The sequence below is a fragment of the Uloborus diversus genome, chromosome 1, assembly GCF_026930045.1.
Source record: "Uloborus diversus isolate 005 chromosome 1, Udiv.v.3.1, whole genome shotgun sequence".
Lineage (NCBI taxonomy): Eukaryota > Metazoa > Arthropoda > Arachnida > Araneae > Uloboridae > Uloborus > Uloborus diversus.
In genome coordinates this window covers 226,481,548-226,495,824 of record NC_072731.1, presented here as the reverse complement: position 1 = coordinate 226,495,824, position 14,277 = coordinate 226,481,548, and positions in this window count along the sequence as shown.

Genomic DNA, 14,277 nt, shown 5'->3' with positions numbered 1-14,277 from the left:
ATGCCTACATAACATCTAATGTGAATGAACGTTAGGCATCATTAAAAACAATTTTTAAAAAATAAATAAAAAGTAAAACAAATCTCAATATTACAATTTTATTTCCAAATCTGCAGCAAAGTTTGGCGGATTAAAAATTTTTTTTGGAAGTTCACAGTGACCTCCCATCGGGGCGCCAACTTGCCTACCTTTGTATAAAATTGAAAACGTCTTGCTAAAGAATTCTGTTATTCCAAAGGGACGCACATATTGGGGCGGCTTTAATAAAAACATAGTATCAATTATTAGCTTGTTGCCATTTTAGCATGTGTTGGAGCACAAGGATTACAACACAGTATTAGTGATTAACTAGTTTCAATTTCAGCATGTGTTGGAGCCTTAGAGCAGGAATCATAAATGGAGGAAGCGAGTCCAATCATTGGCTTAGCAAAAGCTTGGTCAATGATCTCAAGTCACGTGATTTAACAACGACGAATGGTCGACACGTTTTGCGTGAAACTAGCGAAAGAAACCTGATTTCTTTCAATGCTTCGCTTTGAAATCTATCATGTGTCTTGGTTTTTTGTTTCACGAATGAAAGTCTTCCCTCCCTCCATTTTATCTCTTCTCGATGGCTGGAGCACAATGTTTACAACATAAAAAACCAGCTGCAATCAATGAGTTAATAAGCAGCCATTGAACGAGAATGTGCCAAAATACCAACTGAAAGGGTTAGGAATGTTTTGGATTCCATCGGTCTGCATTATAGTGCTCCTCAAGATTGTTGGCGCTTTGCAGAAGATTCAAAGACATCAAACTCGTGGAAATGGAGTGTTGTAAACGCGATTGATAAATCATGACTTCCACAATGTGCTTCTAATCGGGGAGTTTGGCGCGAGTTTTGAGTTGAAATTCATTTCCTATTGTGAACAAACAAAAACACTTCACGAAAAAAAAAAGAAACTTTGCCAACGCTTGATTATAGCAACCTTCTCTTCTCTTGCTATTAACCGGTTTTGAAGTGGAATCATCGAAGGGAGAACGCCAACAACGCTGACGTGGTCGCCAATAATCAGCTGTCCCTCGATTATAAATACCGACAGTTTGAATGGCTGGTTTCTGCATTTTTTCACATTATTTTGATTTTTCTATCATAATAATTTAACGTTATTATAACACTAGTCGTTCAAAGAGTAAGTGCATACATTTTTTGAAACAGACCGTAGTTATTAATTTCTGTCAAAGAAAATATAAACACAAATGTCAAAACTTTTTATCATAAATTAAGGAAACAAATTTTAAATTTTTGCATTTTCAGAATTAACAGAAGCGTAATAAAATCTCGCTTTTTCTAAAATGATGATTTTTAAAAGGAAAAATCGAGATCATTCGATACAATGGACTGGCAATGGTTGGTTTACCATTTCGCAAATATGTACGATTGCGAGGGGCCCTCATGGCCATATGGGCTCTGTTGGAATTACAAAAAGCCAGATGATAAATACAAAAGTGACGACCAGCAACAGGCTCTGGGCCCAGCTAGACTGGTCCTAGTCAATTTACAATCCCCAGTGAAGATCAATGGCCCTCTTAAAACTATCTACTCCCTTGCTCATTACCACCTCTTCCGGTAAACTGTTCCAAGGTTCCACTACCCTGCTATAATAATAATTTTTCCTAATATCCATGTTAGCCTGAGATTTAAATAGCTTAAAACAATGACCCCTTGTCCTGTTTTCAGTGCTTAACTTCAGCCCCGTAACATCTTTCATTTTAATAAATTTAAACAACTGAATCATGTCCCCTCGGTCTCTTCTTTGCTTAAGACTGTACATTTTTAACCTTCTAAGCCTGGAATCATAGTCTAAGTGAGAAAGTCCATTTATTAGCCTTGTAGCTCGCCTTTGAACCCTTTCCAATACATTAATGTATTTCTTAAGATAAGGAGACCAAAACTGAACAGCGTACTCCAAATGAGGTCTTACCAAACTTCTATATAAGGGCAGAAGAACTTCTTTAGATTTGTTTGAAATAGATCTATTGATAAACCCAAGCATCTTATTGGCCTTGTTACTAGCAATGTAGTACATGGTTACCGTGACAGACAAAAGAGTCCCCATACTTGTAAATCTACCAATTAGGGCAGGCTGTACATTTTCAAATGCAATAAAGATAAAATTACACACTTTTCTGTAAAGAAATAAACAAGTGGAAAACAACGTCACTAAATTAAAATGTTAACATTCTGTGTTAGAATGTTCTTTCGTTTGGGAAGAAAGTGTCTGCAGTTCCTTCTGCAACTAATTATATTTAATGTAAGAGTGAAGGCTTTCACGGCCGGTATAATTATATTTAATTTTTCTTCAATAATTACGTTAAGATCTTTTTTTTTTCTTTTGCATATGAGGCAGTGAGAAGCAAAGGGATGTAAGTGGTAAAATTACAAATTAGGAGATAACTAGTACAAATGGTAGGGCAACCTCTCCTCTGTCTTGGAGCAAGAGATAGAGTTAATAGGCCTGGTAGGTGCTGCTGTACAGCATGATTTACAGAAAAAAAATTCAACAAAAACCTACCTAGGACGTTATCTTTAAACGTATTTTACCCAAAACTTGAAAATATCCACTTACATCCCTTTGCTTCTCACTGCCTCATATGTAGTAGTTAGTTTATCAGGAAGAAAATTCAAAAAAAAAAAAAAAAAAAAAAAAAAATGTGGCTAAATGTAGTTGTTCTAATATAATATCCTGAAGCTAAATTTTGCTTTGCAGTAAAGTTAATCTAAGTTTCTTAAGTCAATTGTGTTAAGCCAAATTTAAAAAAAAAATAAATAAATAAAAAGGAAAAAAAAAGATTTTAATTTATGACGAACATTTTCTTTCCTTAATAATTTTTTTTAAATGTGAAATAATCAAGTTAATGTCATTAATTTTCGCTTTATCGCAAGATTACTTTTCTAAATTGTGGTTAGTAGTAATTAAATTGGAAGTTCGCTCTCTCTCTCTCTCTAAAGATGTTAGGTGGATGAAAAACATTTCAGAATATACAACATGTTTCAATCAACTGAAATGATTCAACTTTTCTCTGCGTATGATTTTCGAATAGTTATAATTAAATTTATGTCTTACCTTTGATGAAACATAGAAAATATTCGGGCTGTCTTGTGTATTGCATGTAGTTCTACCTTAGTCCTGGCTTATGGGCGGTTACTTAGTGCTATTGTTAAGTAATTTTATTTGATGAAAGAAAAAATTTACTAATATTTTTTGTGGAGCTTTAAATTTCTTGGAGAAAAAAAGAGTTAACCTTTACTACTGAATGGATTATGATTCGTGCTTTTGAAATTTGTTCCCATTTCATTTGATCTTTTCTCATCAAACTTAAGTCTTATTATTCTTTCGAATTAGTTTACTGTTTAAAATTTATACAGTAGGATAGTTGTTAAAACTTAACTGGAACGGTGATGAATCAGGTAATTGGTTTTCTTCAAGGTTTCCTACGGCTAGTTGATTTTCTTCATTGAATTGTTGCATTAGACCCTTAACTAAGTCCATGCCAATATTTAATGTATCTCCTAGTTCAACTTCTTCGTAGTTTGCGTTCTGAATAACGGACATATCAGGAAGAAATCCACGTGTTAGAACTTCTGAATCACTGCTTGCATTGTTTGGAATTTGGTTAAGTTGCTGCCGATTAAAACATTGGTCGTAGGATCGTACACATTGCCTGGTTGTTCAACGCTTTGTTGAATTATATTTCCTATTGCTCTAAACATTAATTCGTCGTTATTTCCAGAAATATTTCCAAGAAATAACTGTAATTCGTCTGAGCTTCCTTCATTCAAACTTTCAATCCCATTTTCAACGCGATTAAAATTAGCTCCTAATTGAGCATTAGCAAAAGTGGTTGCATTTTCAGCTAAGATTTCTTCCTCCTCTTCAGTAAAAGGATAAACTGCTTGATTATGAAAATCCTTATTTATTTCACCGTTGGAAGCAAGTTTTAAGTTATTTACATTTTCAGGTAAAATGTCTGCTTCTGGTTTCAGAGTTTGAAAAAATCTGCATTTATCATTTAAATTTGTACATTGGCAAGTTTCTTTGATTTTCAAACCTCTTCCAGTAGTAAGCCTATAACCCAAATGATTCTCGTTAATACCTTTGCCACTTTTACGCCACTCTTCAGCTTCTTGGTTTCGAAATCTCGACATTAACACATTATCGTTATAAACTAACCATTTCATTTCCTCGGGGATTCTATCATAATTCATTTGCGAACCCCGAAGCTTTTCGTCGACGTTTCCTTTACGATATTTTAATATATTTTGAAGACCATCAAAACTATTTTTCCCGCTTCTGTTTTGCAGTTTGCCGTTTATGATGCATGTCTCTTCGTCACTGTTTTGTACAGATTTGTGATTCAAAGGCATCCTTTTTTCCTTCCATTCTCTGTCTCCAGGATACCATCTGGACTTATAATCTGAAAAATGAAATGCTGAACCGTGATTTTCCACATTGTTTCTCTTTCTTACACCAAATTCCAACTGGTCTAAATCTTCCGTTGGTAAGTTTTGTAAACTGGAGATGATCTGATCCAGTTTCCAAAAGTTTTGGACCGTATCAGAAACGATTTTCATAATTTCTTCTGCGATTTCTGATGTCTTTAAAAGTATCAGCAGAGATTCGTCATTGCAAAAGTCAGGATGTAAATTGCATATGAGAGGATGATATTTACGATTAACTGTGGTATGTTGACTATCTTGAATGTTAGATAATACTGGAATCGGATACAGATTCCTCGTAGGGTACCCTGATTGGCTATTTGGGGGTCTCTCGTTTTCACTGTAACCCTGCTGATTGTTTCTTACTTCAGAAGTATAGGGACCAGTGTTGGGAATGCCTCTAATATTTTTCTGTTGGTTTTCTGCCACATTTCGAGCGTTGAAGAATGGATCACCTAAAACGAAAACATTCTATTGTAAAAAAATATCAGCACTCAATTGGATAATTCATTGCAAGAGAATTATCATAAAATTATTTCTAACACTTAAAATAGAAAATCTTTAAACGCTTTCAATCAAGAAGGAAACAGTTATGGAGAGTGGAGATCGACAAAAATTGCAAAATCTTAGAAACCAAGAAAAAGTTTTAGTCTCCAGACACAGCATTTCTCTGAGTTTATAGAAAAATTCAGGGTAACATGGCTTCCGAAAGTTTCTGTTCTGAAAGAATCAGTCACCAAAGTAATTTTTTAGTAGCCTGGACGACCTGGGATCATAGATTTGTCGGACCTTAGTTATGGATATTTAATTTTATGTATATTCCCTATTCGGATCATTGGTACAATGACCGAATAATGAGAAAAATGAAATATCTATCATAAAGTTACTTTAAATGTAAATTAACCGGATCCTTTAACAAAGAACAACGTTCTCTTAAACTTATTTATTATTATTGAAAAAGAAGAAAGAATTGTGTCTATTAACTTTCTTCTCTTTGAAAGCTTCTGGGACCGGGATTTGTGAAACCCTGGTTGTTGATATCTAGTTTTATGCATTTTCAACATTCGGTTGTATAGGTACAATACTTTAATTTTTTATAACTTTTAAATACAGTTTGAAGATTTATTATTTACAAATTAATATTTTATTTCTAAAATGCGAAAAAAGAAATTATTTAACATTATTTATGGAGTAAATTAAGAAATATAAAAAAGTCTGTGAAAAATCAGGAAGGAAACCTTTGTAAAACTTAGCAACAACTTCGTCGTTATTCATCACGTTGTGATGGATAATGCCATAGGCGGCTGCCAAAAAAGTGCGAGGTCAAAGGAGGTGCGGGGGAGGGGCAGGTTTGGTTGGCGACACACCCTTGAAGCTAAATTTTTCCTTCAAAAATTGGGCAGTTACATTTTTACATCATTATAAATGAATTGACCTTTTTCCAAAAATTCGAGAAACGGACTCAAAAAGTTGGACCAGATGGCCATAGAAGATTCCCTCCTACAAAATCAAAGTTGAATTTTAATTTTTACGAAATAATAACATCAAAAACGCATAAAACAAGCACTTATTAAGTCAATTCTTTCATTAAACACATGAATAGATCACCACTATCATTTTTCATTCGACCCTTAGTTTTGAACTTAGAAAAGTGGAGGGGCAGAGTTCCTTTACTGCTGAAAGTGAGAGGGCAATTGCCCCCCTTGCCCCCTCGTACGAGCCGCCTATGGATAATGCATTTAAAATTCAAAATGTGCTGCAATACATTTTTAAACATGTGAAAATGAACCTTGCTACAGTATAAATCTTGTGAACTACTAGATACACCTGACAAAAAGTCTTTTGAAAAATTTAAAGTAAATCGTTTGTTTAAATTATCGCCATATATATAATAGCCAAATCACTGATCGAGTAACGCTCTGACGTCACCAACAATGAAACTCGTGTCATGGCATGATAATTTGATAATATTTTTTGGTAATGCTTTATTTTGTCAAGGCTGAACTGTAGTGTGGGTCAAAAAAACTTTTCAGCTCGAGTCCAGGGCAACCCCTATTTTTTTGACTTACTATTAGTATTATGCTATAAAAGTTTTTGCTTCTCTCTCAAATTTTAAGAGGATGCGCAATGACCCCTTCATTTCACATTAGCCGTAGCATAGAAAATGCCACAAATTTAGAAATATTTAATTATCCCAAGTGTTTTTTCGTAAATAAATAGTTTATTGCAATGCATATGCATATTACTAGTGTATATTGTGCTATGTGGCATTGTTTTTCCAGTTTAATGAATTTTTTTAATCCCCTCCCCATATTGATGAAGTTTGGGGGAGAGGGTTGAGCACCCTCTTTTAGTTGAAATAAGAAGCTAAAATTCTTCCAGTATATTACTATCCACAAGTCTAAAAATATTGAGGGGGTGTCCTGTTATCTAGGAGAAACTTTTTTTTTTACATGTATTTTTGAACCACCCTGCTGAAGTGTAATCCGGTAACTTAACTGTTTTACCGGTAAAACTGTCATTTTAGGAGAATGAAGAAACTAAAAAGTGGTCAACAATGAACGTCATCTACTAGAGCTTAGGGTTAATCCACTGGAGTTAGGGTTAACATTTCAACTATCAAAATATCACCAGACAAGCAATTGCTTCGTTCGAATGCAAAAGCAATTTTCACCCATCATACCTTGACGGGCGATTTTCTAGTTTATGAATAATCATCAATCAGTGGCGTAGCTAGACCCGACTTTCGGGGGGGGGGGGGTTACTTCTTTTATATATATTTCTGTCTCTCTCTCTCTCTCTATATATATATATATATATATATAAAATATATATATATATATATATATATATATATATATATATATATATATATATATATATATATAATATATATATATATATATATATGTGTGTGTGTGTGTGTGTGTGTGTGTGTAATCGCTTGGAAATTTTTTCCTTTTCTTCTTTTTTTTTTCTTTCCTCTTCTCTCTTCTTTTTCTCTTTTTTTTTTGAGACTAACTTTTCGGGGGGGGGGGGTTTGTCCCCAAAAACCCCCCCTTAGCTACGCCCCCTGTCATCAATGTTCATGAATACAGCAAATGGAATGCAAGTTCAAGCATACGTTGAAACACGAGTCTCTATTTACTCGCTCTCACTTCCATATGCTGTCAGAAACATTGGTTCTTTGTTCCTAATGCGTCTAATATATCCGTTTTTTATTCATTTTTTTTTGTTTTTGAGCCACACATGGGATACAGGGAGAAATACTCATGTTAATCATTAAGTTTACAGTTCATTCAAAATGTCAGAAACCTACTTGCATTTATACTAGTTTTTAGTAGAGGTGGGCAATGTAGTTATTTTTAATAATCGGTTCATCAGAGGGGGGATCGTTCATTTTTTAACCCAGCGTTGAATTCATTCATTTGTACGACTTCGTTCATTCATAAAAAAACGAAAGTCTGAGATCAACTGCTATTCAGTAGTATTCAAGGCAAATTATTTAGTCAAAATATTTTCTATATTTATTCAAAATCAATAAAAGTAAAGCTTAGTTGCATTTTTTTTTTCCTCTTCTTCATCTTTTTTTTTTTTTTTTTTTTGAAATAAGAGAAGTCAAAAGCTTGTATTATTTATCGAACAAGATTTAAATAAATTGTTTGAACATTTTGTAGTATTTTACAGTAGGGTTTCTCAAACTTTTCCGATTCGCACTACCCTTTGAAGAGTCATAATTTTATCTCGGAACCCTGAACTATCTCTATTATATACATAACCGTATGTCTACTAAAGTTCCCTGCCACCCTCACAACTTTGGAACGGCTATCGGTTATTTAAAAAAGTGAGGTCTGGGAATAAAAACTACAGGTGGTGTAAAGTAACTGTTCATTACTAATAAATGAACGACGTACGGAACCCGCCAGATGGAAAACTGCGGAATGCGCATTCTTACCTTGAAAACGGATGGAGGAAAAAATGATTATCAAAGTTCTTGAGCATTATCGATTTGGTACAAAAAGACACCTCGTGGACGTTAATGCAAAGAATAGAACAGCTAAAACGAGCTCTTTTTTTTTCTTTTCTTTCTTTCTTTTTTTGTGTGTGTGTGTGTGTGATTTCCTGCACTCTGATTTGAGAAAACGATATGAGGAAGCAAAAAAAAAAAAAAAAAGCTAGTTATGCATGTATACCTTTATTTAATATTACGGTGCTGTATTGCACTCAAAATATAATCATTCCTGCTTCAGTTGAAGTTTTGTGAGGCCACAAAGTAAGAAATCACACACACATACACAAAGTGCAATTTTTAACCACTGTATTTATCCGAGACCCACGTGATAACAGGCCAGACAACTCCCCTCCCCCCCGCTTCGTTACGCCACCAGTAGTCGATCTTTGAACTTGTAGACCGGGATCTGAAAGGGGTTGAGCATGCATGGAAAGGCTGACGCAATATTATTTCTGATTATTGTTACAGGCACGATGGTGATTATGAAACCACATGTCGTCGCCCCCCTGGGTGGTCGACAACCCCGGGGGAGGGGGGAAAGCAGTGGGGGAGCCATTTTCTAAAACACTCATAACTCGCGAACTATTTGAGATAAAACATTGAAAAAAGTGGCAATCGACGCAACAAAACAAGGGCTTCATAAAAGCTAAATATGATTATGGACCTATCTTTGTTGGTTTCTGAGTAAAATTTCATTTTTCGCAAACAAGCAAAATTTTTGAATAAAATGCGCAAAACAAACTTTTTTTGACTAAAATAAATTCTAAATCAAAATTGTTTGATTTTTCTTTCAAATAAAGTCCAAAATATCATTATTCAGTTTGTTAAAATCATTTAAGTACTGTTAACGCGTTGAAAAACAAAATGACAGTAGCAAGCTCGAACACGATTTGCATTATAGTTCAGGATCTGAAGGGGTATTTTGAGCATACATGAAGACCTGACGCAAAATTATTTCTGATTAATGTCACAGGCACTATAGTGATTATGAAACCACATGTCTTCGCCCCACTGGATGGTCGACAACCCCGGGGGAGGGGGGAAAGTAGTGGGGGGAGCCGTTTGCTAAAACACTCATAACTCGCGAACTATTTGAAATAAAACACTGAAAAAAGTGGCAATCGACGCAACAAAACAAGGGCTCCATAAAAGCTAAATATGACTATGATCATATCTTTGTTAATTTCTGAGTAAAATTCAATTTTTCGCAAACAAGCAAAAAATTTGAATAAAATACGCATTTTTTTTTCAAATTATCAAAATTATTTAACTGTTTAAGGAACCAATAAAATCTGAAATATCATTATCCAGTTAGTTTAAAATTACTTAAATATTATCAAAGCGTTGAAAAGTGAAATAAAAGCAAGCTCAAAAAGCATTTGAGGGAATTCACAAAAGGAAAAAAAAAAAACAAGTTTGAGGAATGTACCTTGAAGACTCGACTAAACCAAAGTAAATTTTGTGGCTCTCCTGTTTTGGCGGTTTTATTTCGTAATATTATCAAAACAATGTCCCAGTTAAGTAATTACTTAACCTTTAACGCATTGTAGCTGCTTAGTATGGGTCACAATGGCACTTTTTTAAAAATTAAAACATTCAAGTTTGCAAGTACGAAGTAATTACGGAAAGGATAAATGATCAGGATAACCCTTTTGCAGATTTTACACCTGAGTTATGAAACATAGTGAGCGAGGCTATTTCCACATAAACCGTATCTAAATTTCAGTGGAACGTTAAAGAAAATGTGAATAGTCTCTTATCCAGAGAAGTCCTGCAATGGCAATGTCTTCAATAGCAACTGCAAAACAGCATGAGAAAACCAAGAAAACATTTAACCTGGGAAACGTTAGCTCAAAAGTGATGTTAGTACATCTAAAAATCATTCCCATACAATAAGCCCAATGCTAGGTTAGGTTCATCAGAATGGTTCACTGAAGCAAAGCGCGCGGTCCGATTTCGTGAATGTAATTGAAAATGATACTTCTGGCAGCAAAACTCTGGAAGAAGCACCCTATTTTAAGAACAAAGTTCAAGTTATCGATGGAATGACTCTGGTCTATAATGTCCCAAACACTACTTTCAAATGTAGCAAAGATTTTGCAGGTCTCCAAATAAAAAATAATAAAATTTTCTTTCCAATAGTCAAACTACACGAGTGGACCTTAAACACGATCGGTACATCTCACTGTCGTTTTCATAACTTGAAAACCAGAAGTTCCGGAAAGTACATTACACACACACACACACACAATAATTTCTTGTCATTTCCATCAGAAATAAATATAATATCAGCTCTTTACCATGCTCCTGCAATTCTTTCCAACATGTGCTAAGAAGTATTGCTCAACTCTACTATTGAATCAATTCACCTGTACCTTAGCAGTGCTTTTAGATGTAACCACGTTTGGGTTTCACTTGAATGAAAATAAAACAATAAAGCCCCACACCTTATGATGCAGCCAATGTTACCAGAGAGTTTAATTCCACCCTGCGCAGGCAAGAACTGTAAATAATCTTGTAATTTTTTTATTAATAATTCATCTTGCTGTAAATACTGTGCTTTTAAGACTAAAGCAAAAACCCATAAACTACAAAATACTCGGAAGAGAATGATTCAATAGAACAATTACAAGTCAACAAAAAAAAAAATAGTATAATCCAGCTTTCAAAATTTCTGATATATTAATGCTTTATGTATGCATATTGATGTTCTACAATTATTTTTTAATACGCATTGTTTTACTAATTTTATTTAATTAGTTCTTTTAGAACTCTAGTGTATAATTTTATATTCGTTTTCATAAAAGCTCAAGCTTCTCATTTTTTATATTTATTTAGTACATATTATTTCTTGTATCATTGTTCTTTGTTGAGTAAATTATAAAAAGCAATATCCGCAAAACAATACCCGCAATATTCTTTTGTGCAAATTGAAAACACAAATTTATAGAAATAAATTAAAATTATATTTGAATTAAAACTACTCTGGGCCTAGTTCCCTAGTTCTTCTCAAATTTAAAGCAGTATATAACAAAATTAAAGCCATAGTTGAATACTTTGCAATTAGAATATGTTTGTAAACTGAAGAATGAATAGTTCGTCATAAGGATAATAAGGCTATTTTTTTTCTCCTTAGCATACTGCCGTTTTATTCAATGCGCTAACTTAGGCAAGTGCTTGCATTTTCTATTTTGCTTTTTAACGCTCACGTTGGTAGTAATTAAGTAGTTTTAAACAAATTGAATAATGAAGTTTCAGGTTTTATTGATTCCCTAAACGGTTAAATAATTTAAAAAAAGAACTTATCTTTCAAAAAAAAAAAAAAAAAGCTTTTCGTATTTTATTCAAAATTTTTGCATGGCTGCTAAAAAAGGAATTTTAATTAAAAACCAACAAAGATAGGACCATAAACATGTTTAGGTTTTCAAGCCCTTGTTCTGTTGCATCTTTTGACACTTTTTTCAGTGTTTTATTTCATATAGTTCGCGAGTTATGAGTGTTTTAGCAAACGGCTCCCACCACTGCTTTCCCCCATACCCGGGGTTGTCGACCATCCAGGGGGGCGAAGACATGTGGTTTCATAATCACTATAGTGCCTGTGACATTAATCAGAAATAATTTTGCGTCAGGTCTTCCATGCATGCTCAAAATACCCCTTCAGATCCTGAACTATAATGCAAATCGTGCTCGAGCTTGCTACTGTCATTTTGTTTTTCAACGCGTTAACAGTACTTCAATGATTTTAACAAACTGAATAATGATATTTTGGACTCTATTTGAAAGAAGAATCAAACAATTTTGATTTAGAATTTATTTTAGTCAAAAAAAGTTTGTTTTGCGCATTTTATTCAAAAATTTTGCTTGTTTGCGAAAAATGGAATTTTACTCAGAAACCAACAAAGATAGGTCCATAATCATATTTAGCTTTTATGAAGCCCTTGTTTTGTTGCGTCGATTGCCACTTTTTTCAATGTTTTATCTCAAGTAGTGCGCGAGTTATGAGTGTTTTAGAAAACGGCTCCCCCACTGCTTTCCCCCCTCCCCCCGGGGTTGTCGACCACCCAGGGGGGCGACGACATGTGGTTTCATAATCACCATCGTGCCTGTAACAATAATCAGAAATAATATTGCGTCAGCCTTTCCATGCATGCTCAACCCCCTTCAGATCCTGGACTATTGGCGCGAAACTTAAAAACAGTGCAGTTTACCAGTAGTGTTGCTTGCTCTGGTTGGTATAGATGAAATAGGAAATATGTAACTTCGGATGCACATTTTTGAATACAATTCTGTTGGATTTATCTCTTCCTTCCCACGTACCGGAATGTAGAGGCAATTAAAAAATATATGTATAATATAAGTTTTAAGTATCTGCTGAGTGAAAAGTGAGTCAGCGAGTTCCGCTGCCGAACAACCTGCATGTAAAGCAAAAAGCTGGACGCCTCATGGAATAAATTTTAAAGTTCGGAGGTAAGTACTCTTTTCTCAGATAAACAAATTTACATTTTATGCAGTTAAGATTTCTTAAGTTTTCCTCCATTACACAAACAATTGTCAGTTTCCTTTCCGATATCTTTGTCTGTAATTTGTAATTTCAGCATACTGCTTTAATATTTGAAACGGTTAACTTGCAACTTTTTATTTCTTTATTTTTTCAACTTTGAACACGCATTTATTCGAAATGGATTTTCCAAACTAACAATATACATATGTCAAAATTTTCTGCGAATATACTTGTTGCTATCAGAAGCGTAACTTGGTGTTGATATTCAGTAAAAATGTAAACAAGTTTATTGAAACAGGCTTTTAACTGAACTAATCTTATATTTTCGGTTTCGATTAAATTGTTTTATACGCTAGCATGTGTTATTTTGATCAAAAAACATTCCTTGATGGGTTTCCGTAGTTCTGAGATAAAAGATTAGATTTGAACGCCGGAGGTCGTGGGTTCGATACTTAAACATTTCCCCCCAACTACGCCCCTGCAATGTTATTCAAACAAGCTGGTTCTGTGCGTAAATTAAAAAATATATATATGGTTTTTTTTTTCACTGTTGTCTTTAGGTTTTATGATATTTATGCACACATTGTGGTTAAGTTAACGGTATTCATAATTTCTGGGCTTGCGAAAGATTAATTTTGAGCAGTGGATACACAACGTGTTTTTGCCACATGCTCTATGCTTGTTTGTTTATGCTTAAAAAGGGCAAAATGTCTTGAACTACATATTTTTTGAACTCCTTGGGTTTTCTGTTAATAAGCTTTCAGGAACTCTGAAACTGTAACATAAATTGAATTAAAGGGCTGTCTATAAAATATGTTACAAACTTTTGAACAAATCCCCCCCCCCTCCTCCTTGTTACATGTAACGCTGTTCAACATGAGCATATTGTTATAAACAACGCGTGATGTCACACTTCTTGTTATCCCCTCCCTTCCCCCTGTCACAAAACTGTCACATTGATTTCCTAAAAGAGCATACTTAGCAAAATGTTGATCTAAATTTAACATATATGAGGTTTTAAGTATTAAAGAAAGTTGATAAAATGGTCATTCTATGAAAAGTTTTTTGAAAAATATTACTTTGTCATCAATTAATGCTTTTTAAAATAATTTTTCAAAAGCCTAAAATGATGAACAATTAAAGCCCCCCCCCCCACACACACAAGAATCATTAGCAGCAGAAAAAGCTAAAAATGGGAAAGTAGCCGAATTCCAAAAAAAAAAGGCTGTTTAGATATTGAATACATTTTTTGTTATACAACATACAGTATTCATGATGTATCAT